Source organism: Podarcis gaigeae, assembly GCF_964106915.1.
Source record: "Podarcis gaigeae genome assembly, chromosome: 10".
Classification (NCBI taxonomy): domain Eukaryota; kingdom Metazoa; phylum Chordata; class Lepidosauria; order Squamata; family Lacertidae; genus Podarcis; species Podarcis gaigeae.
This window is the reverse complement of record NC_139686.1, coordinates 3129238-3139729: the sequence shown is the minus strand read 5'-3', so window position 1 is coordinate 3139729 and position 10492 is coordinate 3129238. Positions and strand designations below refer to the sequence as shown.

Below are 10492 nucleotides of genomic sequence, written 5' to 3'. Positions count from 1 at the left end.
TTACTCTGATCACCTGCTGGGTACTCAAATCTCCATTCTTTAGAAACCGGCTCATACACACAGAAGATCATTTTCTGGAACTTGGGTCCACCTGGCCTTTGCAAAGCCTTAGGCACCGGCACAGATGCGGCTGCCCCAAAAGAACACAGAAAGTGAATCTGGGGTTTCCTGCCGTGCAGCATGAAAAAAGCTGTGTCACCTACCACTGAATTGTAGGTCCGATTCCAGGTGAAACTCACATACTTAATTGCCTCCATCCAAAAACTTGGAGGTAACCCAGAGTCTGACAACAACACCTGTGCAGCTTTGACCAGAGCCTCGCTTCTGAGCTCTGCCACCCCCCTCTCTTGAGGAGAAGTCACCTTGTGACGTATCCCTTTCTGGTGAAAGAACTTCTGCAAAGCAGACCCAGTAAACTTTGCACCTCTGTCACTAGTGACTGCTTGCACTTTGGTGGAGAACCTTAGTTCCACCTCCTCAACACAACTTTTAATCAGCTGTGCTGCATCTTCCTTGGATTTGAGAGCATGAGTCCAGGACTTCTGCGAAAAATCATCCTGCGTCGTTAGCAGAAATCTGGCCCCTCCCAGACTTGGCTCCTCCATGGGACCCAACAGATCTATGTGCACAAGCTCAAAAGGTTTTGTGGTTACCCTCTCCACCCTGGGATAACTGCACCCTTTTACCTTTGCCTTTTCGCAAGCCTTACAACGTAGGGTCCTCCCACATTCCCTGATTTTACAGCCTTTGGTGTACTCTGATAACACCTGGATTTCTTCAAGAGAACTATGAGCTGTCTTCTTGTGCCAAACACAAGCACATGAAACATGAGTGGGAACTGTAGCATGCAACGCTTGTGCTCTCTCAACCTTCCCCTCACCCTCCAGAGGCGTTCTAAGAATGAAGAGATCATTCTGCCCCTTTTTAACTTTGACCAGCTGTTTCTCTCCCTTGGAGATTGTGCAAGCATCATTTTCAAAAGAAACCTTAAACCCCTTTTTTAACAAATAAGGGACAGATAAGATACAGTGATGCATCCCCGGTACAGTGCAAACCTCCAACTGCTCCTGCAAAACAGAAAGAAAGATTTTTGCAACATTAGTTACATTTCTTTTTTCCCCCATCTGCAAACAGAACAGTTTTCCTAGCTGGAAAGTTCTGAATCTCTACAATTACATGCCGTGAATTTCATACCGGTGGTCCACAACCTTTCCTAGTCAGCGAACATAATGTTATGACCAATATCTTGTGCCCACTTAATCATAACTGATTTAACTGTTTCATCCTGCGTATTCCATTTCAACCGCAAGTTATACATTTTTGACAGATTCTTAGTTTTGGGTTCTAACAACTCTGTTTCCAGTTTTGATTTTTCCACCTGAAAGCCAATTTTCCTGTCCAACTTATAGACCTCCAGTATTTGATAATACTGAAGCCAGTCTCGCAGTTTATCTTTTAGATTCTCAAAACTCTGCAATTTCCACTTATTACCCTCCTGTTCTAAAATTTCACAATATTTTGGCCATTTAGACTCCATATTAAGTTTTTTCAAAGCTTTTGCCTCCATTGGTGACAACCACCTTGGAGTTTTATTCTCCAACAAATCTTTATATTTAATCCAGACATTATACAATGCTTTCCTGACAATATGGTTTTTAAAACCTTTATGAGCCTTAACCTTGTCGTACCACAAATATGCACGCCACCCAAAAGCATTATTAAATTGTTAAAACCTTCCAAATCTAAAATGTCTGTGTTCTCGAGAAGCAGCCAGTCCTTTAGCCAGCAGAAAGCTGCTGATTCATAATAAAGTTTCAAGTCTGGCAGGGCAAACCCCCCTCTTTCCTTTGCATCAGTTAAAATCTTAAATTTTATATTGGGCTTTTTGCCCTGCCAGATAAATTTAGAAATGTCTTGCTGCCAACCCTTGAAACATTCCATCTTGTCCACAGTTTGCAATGTTTGGAACAGAAACAACATTCTAGGCAATGCATTCATCTGTATAACTGCTATTCGACCAGACAAGGAAAGCTTCAAATTTGACCAAATTTCTAGGTCTTTTTTCACTTGTTTCCAACATTTCTCATAATTGTCTTTAAATAGATTCATATTTTTAGCTGTCATATTGATCCCCAAATATTTTACACTCTTAGCCACAGTTAAACCTGTCTCATTCTGAAACTTCTCTTTCTCAGTAACTGTTAGGTTTTCTCTAATACCTTAGTTTTTGACTTATTCAATTTAAATCCTGCCACTTGACCAAATTCTTGCATCAATTCCAAAACCCTTTTAGTACTAGATTCTGGCTCTTGTAATTAAGTACCAAATCATCTGCAAAAGCTCTCAATTGATATTGTTTTGCTCCGACCTGAACCCCTTTAACCAACTGGTCCTTTCTTATCATGTTCAACAAAACCTCCAGGACCGAAATAAAGAGTAATGGGGAAATTGGGCACCCCTGGCGTGTCCCTTTCTCTATTTTAAGTTCTTCCGTAATCACATTGTTCACTATAAGTTTAGCCTTTTGTTCAGAGTATATTGCGCCTATACCGTTTTCAAACCCTTGACCTACCCCCATCCCCTGGAGATTCTTCTTCATAAAGGTCCAAGAAATGTTGTCAAAGGCTTTCTCCGCGTCCACAAATATCAAAGCAGCTTTTGTATTTATATTAACTTCTAACATTTCCAAAATGTCTATTATGTTCCTTACATTATCTGATAAATGTCTTCTCGGGAGAAAGCCTGCTTGGTCACTATGAATCTCCCCCATCAATACTTTTTTCAATCTTTTAGCTAAAATGTCAGCAAAGATTTTGTAATCCACATTTAGTAAAGAAATTGGGCAGTAGTTCTTAAGTTGGGTCTTCTCAGTCTCTGTCTTCAGTATAAGCGTGATGTAGGCCTCTTTCCACGTTTCAGGTGCTTATTTCCCTTCAAGAATTTTGTTGCAGACTTCCTTCAAAGGTTGTAATATCCATTCCTTTAAAGCTTTGTAGTATTTGGAAGTCAGTCCATCAGGCCCCAGAGATTTGCCCAGTTGCATACTTTAAATGGCACTCTCTATTTCTTGTTCAGTTATTTTCTGGTTCAGAAGTACTTTACCCTCACTTGAAATTTCCTTCAGTCCATTTTTCTCCAAATATTGTTCTATATCAGAGTCTTTTTGTGGCCCTTGTGCATACAGTTGATTAAAGTATCTCTGGAAGCAACTTCTAATTTCAATTGGATTATAAATGTTCTTTCCATCCACTTCCAAATTTGTCACTATATTTAATTTTTGTCTCTTCTTCAATTGCCAAGCCAAGAAATTACCACATTTATTAGCGGATTCAAAGGTCTTCTGTCTCATTTGTTTAATTTTCCATTCTATTTCTTGGTTCATCAATTCCATATACTGAACCTGGTATAATTTACCAGGTGCTTTAAATTGACTGCTTCTTTCACGGAGTGAAGCCGCATTGCTGTTGCCGGAGAGCGCTGACTTTTTCCTGTGGACAATTTGATTCTAAACAACTACCCGTGAGTAGAACGAAAAATTGGATTTTTAAACGTCTTAATTTGGCACCAAAGCGGGGAGGTTTCAAACAGGAAGTCCGCCTTCCCCTTTTGTAAATAGATTGAAGCAAAGAGCTTGCAAGCTAAAGTCCTGGAAATTCCTCTGTAAAGGATTAAACTTCCATTGACTAAAAGCATTAAACCCCCCTTGGAAGCAGGAGAAGAGGGGGAAAATTTTGGATCGCATAAGCCCGCAGGAGAGAGTGAAGAAAGTTAAATTACCACCGCTCTGAACCTGGAAACGGGCTGCCAGCAAGACTGGCATTTTGGGAAAGTTCATTGACTGTGAATAAAATGTTTGTTGAAAGCTAGTTAAATAAGAGAAATATATTGTTTCCATTGTCTCCTTCTGCATTTAAAAAGGAGTAAAAGTAACTGAAAATTGAAACTAATTTTATTGCTTGAACTGTGCTTAAAAGGATTGATACAAATAGAAATTGTTTCCCTCTAGAGGGAGCCTTTGAAACTGTTACAAGAGTTGAGCTGGTGGAATCTCCAGCTGTAAGATAAAAAACCGTGAGAACCAGGGATTGACCTTGGATTGGTTAAGCATGTCGACAGAAGAAGCCTTAGTGATTGCATTTTGTAAGATAAGTGATTCATTGGAACAGCTCCACAAGAAGATGGATGTGATGACTATTAAAATTGATAACTTGGGACAAAAAGTGACTAATTTTGGACAAAAAGTGAATATCTATACAGAAACTATTCAGGAATCGACACAGGAATCTACTTTGACATGCCAAACTGTGGAGAAGGCAAGGGAGAAAGTTGTTGTTGTTGAACCTAAAGTAATACAAGTGGAGAAGGAGAGAGCCCCAGCCTTACAGAGGCAATTTGATGATTATAAGTTGTTGCCTTCTATGATTGAATTCAGAGAAAGTCAGTTTTAGAGGATTGGAGTCCTGCTTGGCCTGGAGAAGGAAAGTTGGATAGATCATCTCATGCAGGGATTTACTGACCTTTGGGACCTGGACCTGGGTCAGGAGGAGATTGGAGCTGTGGGGACTTTCAGATTTGGAGGGATTTTGAAATACGTCCTGAAATATCTTTTGGATTTTAGTTTCAACTACGAAGATTTGGCTGACCTGTCGAGAAGGAATAAAAACATTGCTAGGTTGGAGCTTCCCCGAGATCTACTCTTCAGTATCAAAGGAAGGAAATTAAGAACAAGATCAGCAGAAGACAAAGTAAAGTGCAGGTATAAATATGAAGAAGACCTGCAGAAGGGACTTGGAAAAGTTAAGAGCCTCGGACAGAAGATCACCAGGTTGATGGACTATATGGAACTGACGGAAATGACTGGCAGAATCCGAGACCAGGGAGAAGAGACGGTGAAAGAAGATTGGAAAAAGTTTAAAGTCTATTTACAGAAATATTTTTAAGTTAATGAGTGTCAGAAAAATGTTGGAATGAAATTATATGACTTTAGTAGAAATGTTATAAGGCGTTAAGCATAAATAAGTATTATAGTATTAATGGAAAATAAGGCTAAAATAAGTTAAGATAATTATATGAGAAAGATGGAAAGGAATTGCTGAAACAATTAATAGAAGTGGAATACAATAAGGGAGGTGAGAGGAGGTTGATGAAACAAGGGAATGAAAGATAAGGCATTGAAATGGTATGATGTATGTTTTTAAATTGTTTTTGTTCTGTTTTGTTTAGTTTAATGTGTTAATGTTGCGTTGTGTATTGTTTATATATTGTATTGTATTGTTTTTTCTTTTTTGTTTCTTCTTTTTTCTTTCTTTTCTTTCTCTTCTTTTTTGTAAGGTTTAAAAGTAATAAATATTTTTTTTTAAAAAAAAATAGATGTATGGAGAACGGGACATTTTCCTTTCAGTGTCCACTCTTTCTTCACAGCAATGAACTCACCAGGAAATCAGTCTTAAACACACGACGTGTATTTGAATTTCTTGTGTTTATATGTTAAGGTGAACAGCAATTAAATATTGAAGGCAATGTCAAACAATGTGAGTATAATCTAAGAGGTAAAGTACCTTTTGATAGAGAGGATGAATCTGGTTTGCTGGTGGTGAGTGAGGATTAGGGCTGGGCGATATATTGATATCTGGTCCAATACCAGTTTCTAGAGCACATCTGAAGAACAGCTGATATGGTAATACGCCGCGAATTACAGTGTGTGTTTCTGGGATGTGCCTGCAAGCAGCGGCAGAAAGCTTTGCTTCGTGAAGTCCCTGCAGATGCCGAGTTCCTGACTTCCCTCCCAGACGACGGGAAGCGAAACACACACCTCCATTGCCCTGTGTCCTTCCAGCCTCTTTCCTCCCTTGCTCCCTTCTGCCGGTTTGTGTGCCTGACTTAGATATCTTGTGTGCTATATTTTTTTTACTTCTGAAACTGGATTTGCTCTCAGGAGCTAGGTTTTGTGCCTCACTGGAGACCCAGTGAGAACTGTATGCTTTGAAAGCTCAGTAAACTATTCCTGAAGAAGTCCCGCTGCCTCTGTGTGTGTTTTTAACCTCAGTGTGGGACTTGCTCTACACGTGGCCCCTACCCTGCTGCTACTTGGCCCATGCCCTGGAGTTGCTCTACTCAAGCATGCAAGACGGTTTTTGCACCAAACTCTGTCATCCCCCCACCGCATGATCTCCAAGCACTGATTCTTCACCAGAACTTCATCGCTGCCTCCTACGCTTTCTGAAGAAAACTTATAATACTGTAAGTTAATGGGTGATTTCCCCGCAAGCCTAACTGCAAGAGGGGAACGGAGGGGCTGCAGGGACCAGGGAAGTCTCCTGGGGGGCCCATCTTCACTCTTGAACCTCATGGGGCAACCCCAGAGCTCCTCCTTATTCTGGGGTTTGGGGAAGGTAGTATTTTTCCATAGTCCCAGAAGTTTTTATTCAGTCATGCTGCTAGGGATTTTTCCTACCAGAGGACCACAGTTCATACTACTATCATATTGATTTTACTGTTGTTTCTGCTTTTGCTGTCATGGAACAGCTGGGTGCAGGGGGGGGAGCTACAAGGGAAGAAGGCTTAGATCCTGGGGACTGGTGGGGGGATGGCAGTGAGCAGAAAGAGGGAGGAAAGGGAACAGACCGGAAGGGGAGGTGTTGCAAGCTGAGGAGGAAACAGGGTTTGATGAGCAGGAAGAGGCTGGGGCAGAGAGCAGTTCAGGAGAGGTGGGGCCAGGAGACCCAGAGGAGGCCGGCTGCTGAAGCATCCAGGGAGACTCCCCCTCCTGCTGCGACCAGCTCCCCTCTCCCCTGGTCTAGAGCACACAGGGAAATCCAGTTCAGACCCCATGAGCCTGTACATTATATTAATGGGCGTAGGGTTTTTTTGTCCCAGCATGTATCACTTTAATCGCATTGACAATGAATTGTATTTTCCACCCATTCACCCCGTTTGGAGAGGTCCTTTTGGAGCTCCTTGCAATCTCTTTGTTTGAACAACCCTGGACAATTTGCTTCCATCAGCAAACTTTGCCCCCTCCCTGCTCCCTCCTAAGTCTAGATCATTTATGAACAAGTTGAAAAGCCACAGGTCCCAATACTGATCTTGAGGGGACTCCGCTTCTGCTCCTCTCCATTCAGAGTACTGTCCCTTCATTAATACGTGTTCCCCCCTCCCTCCTTCCTTCTGCGCAGTGAAGGGAACCCTGCAGAAAAGTTCTGGGGTGAATTTTGCTTCCCCACACATCCAACACTGCTCAGCATTCAGGGAAATGGACGAGGAAAGCTGGCCACAATCCAAGAGACTGAGGTCAGCAGAAAGCGAAGCAAAGCCTACTCCAAGGGAAACCTCTTCAGCTTCCAGCCCGTCTGCTCCCACAATGGCTGAAGAATTGCCATTTGGGAACGGCACAGCTGAGTGGAATCCCCACAATCTCTCCTGCTGGAGGAATAGGGGCATTGACCCCTATAATCAAAGGGGATGGCCAGTGATAAGGAAAATCCCGGGTTGAGAGGGCCCAGCTCGTTGGGGTGCAAGTCCCCCATGAGTCTGTGAGGTCAGTGAAAGAAGGAAGTTCCAGCCAAGTACAGTGGTACCTCAAATTACAAACGCTTCAGGTTACAAACTCCACTAACCTTGAAGAGTTACAGACCTCCGGAAGGAATTAAGTTCGTAACTAGAGGTACCACTGTAATCTGGAGCAAACCGGTGATCAGTAGACCACGATCTTTATTGTTGCGCAAGAGATTCCCACACAGAGCAAGAACCCCGAGCCTGGGGTGACATCAACCTTTTTAACTCCCCCCCCCACCCAGAATACATTTCAAGTAGCATCCTCACTAGTATGTCACAAGTGGGGAGGGGTATCAAAGGGTTACACAAGTTCAGCAGTTCATCCTTCTATCAGATACATCTCCGGACACCTCTCAAGTACCCACCACCCAAAGAACAATAAAACTACCCACATACATCCTTGCCCTCAGGGCTTCTCCTGAGATGGGCTTTCAGAACACCTGGCTTGGTTAGCTGCTTCTATGGAAGTCTGTTGTTGCCCCTTGGTGGGTGGGGTGAAGTGTACGTGCTCTCATGGCAGGAGGCCCTGTTCTCACTGCCTACATGACTATCCGCTTCCAGGGTCATGGAGGAGGGTGAAGCCTAAATTCACCTTAAAATGGCGTTGGAATGGGAAGAATTGGTTAAAGAATGGATATTTCGTGCATGCACACGAAAGCTCATACATAGAACTAACTTAGTTGGTCTTTAAGGTGCTACTGGAAGGAATTTTTTTTATTTTGAAACCAAAATGGATATGTTTAATATACTTTGCCCATAGTCTGAGCAGCAGGAGGGCGCTGAGACAATCGTGCAAAGGCTGAGCTGAAAGGCTGGTTTGGAGGCAGTTTCAGCCGTCTACGGATTCCCCCATTGGCTAGCTGTCAAAACAAAGCGCTCTTGATTGGTGAGTTTTAGTTATTCATAAATCCCATTCATAAAACACAAAGTCCTTAAATCCCATTCATAAAATACAGATGCCGTGTTTTCCTGTATTTATACGATGTGTGTGTTGTTCTTGTGCGACTGAGGGGAGAGGGGTTTTGGACCCAGGTGATACAGAAGGGGGGGGGGCATGTCTTCTTCACCTTCTTCGCTACAATATATCCATTTCCAATTGTCAATGTCAAAAGGGACTAAAATTTATAAAATTCATAGAAAATCAACGTGCCAATTTGCTCAATTTCTCTAGGACTCCATGACACCTCCCCTGTCCTCCATAATCCCTCAAACAAGGTGTCAAGACCCTAATCCTGTCAAATCACTCTGCCAAATCTTTCCTCCGGGCAATGCCAGTACATGGACCATTGTCTTCTCATCACCGGTACTCAGGATGTGCTTATCTGTGCATATATCCAGCTCTGCATATTCCCCCCTCCCTCCTCCATATGTTAATCCGTGTAACCCAACCTCTTCTTAATGTATTCATGATGTAATCTGTGTAACCCAACCTCTTCTTAATGTATTCATGATGTAATCTGTGTAACCCAACCTCTTCTTAATGTATTCATGATGTAACTGGGATGTATTTTGCACTGTATTCTGGGACATGGACGGAAGTTTCAAAAGTTCATGTCACCCCTTTCTCGCTGTTCAATCTCGCCTTGAACCTGTTGCGCAATAAACTTGGATCTTCTGCAGCTTGCTCCTGTCTCCGGCTGAGCTCATTTTCCTCCGCAGGGACCCGCAGACTTAGTCCGACGAGCTGGGTGGCAGAGCAGCCTCGCACCCAGATTTTACCGTAACAATATGATCCATTGATGATCCAAGCAGACTTGTCCAAAGAGCAGATCTCTAGGCCTGAATGAAACGGGTCTGCGGTGATGGATTCTGGAGTCAAGAAATCCGCCCTTTCCAGTGATCTCTCCGGCTGGCCAGGAAAAGGCAGGGAGCAGGAATCCTCAGGCATCCCGATGGACAGACTTGTCATGTTGCCAAAACATGAACTCGGAGTCTGATCTGATTTCCATGCAGAACTCACTTTGTGACGCAACCGGGGATGTTTTTGGGGTGCTCTCTCTGTGACGGGGGTGGGGCTACTATCTTAGGCTGTATAAATTGCAACGCGCTTTAGTTCTGGGCTGCTTCACTCTGCCTGCAAACAGATCAACAGCTGCCTTGCTTTCTTCCTGGCCTCATTGTGTTACCTCTGACGGAGACACAAGGGAAGAATTTTACCTGGGTGTCGGGACTTTGTGTTGTTACGGCAAAAATCTGGGTGCGAGGCTGCTCTGCCACCCAGCTCATCGGACTAAGTCCGTGGGTCCCTGCGGAGGAAAATGAGCTCAGCCGGAGACAGGAGCAAACTGCAGAAGATCCAAGTTTATTGCGCAACAGGTTCAAGGCGAGATTGAACAGTGAGAAAGGGGTGACATGAGTTTTTGAAATTCCCTCCATGTCCCAGAATACAGTGCAAAACACGTCATGAATACATTAAAGAGAGGTTTGGTTACACAGATTACATCATGAATATATTAAAGGGAGGTTGGGTTACACAGATTAACGTATGGAGGAGGGAGGGGGGAATATGCAGAGCTACACCGGATTAACATAAGGAGGAGGGAGGGGGGAATATGCAGAGCTGGAGATATGCACAGATAAACACTTCCTGGGGATGAGAAAACAATAGTCCCAAATATGCATAGTCTGCCACCTGACATTGTCTGGAGGAAAGGCTGATCAGACCAATTTGAAAGGATTAGGGTCTTGACACCTTGCTTGAGGGATTATGCTGGACAGGGGAGGTGTGATGGAGTCCTAGAGTAATTGAGCAAACTGGCACGCTGATTTTCTATGAATTTTATAGATTTTAGTCCCTTTCGACATTGACAATTGGAAATAAATTGATATATTGTAGCGAAGAAGAAGGTGAAGAAGACATGCCCCCCCTTTCCGTAACAGTGTGCAAAAAGCAAAGCCACTTTTTTTCCTAACACAGGAGTCACAAAGCCTAACCCGC

The 10492-nt window shown here is 43.1% G+C and overlaps 2 protein-coding genes across 2 annotated transcripts in view; one reads left to right on the top strand and one right to left on the bottom strand.

The window, feature by feature from the left end:
- The window catches only part of LOC310826007 (uncharacterized protein), a 151648-nt gene that overhangs the window by 66595 nt on the left and 74561 nt on the right, over window positions 1-10492 (bottom strand). The window lies entirely within an intron of this gene.
- The window catches only part of LOC310825821 (uncharacterized protein), a gene marked incomplete at its 3' end in the record, with an annotated part of 142408 nt that overhangs the window by 88568 nt on the left and 43348 nt on the right, over window positions 1-10492 (top strand). The gene's annotated exons all lie outside the window — the stretch shown is intronic.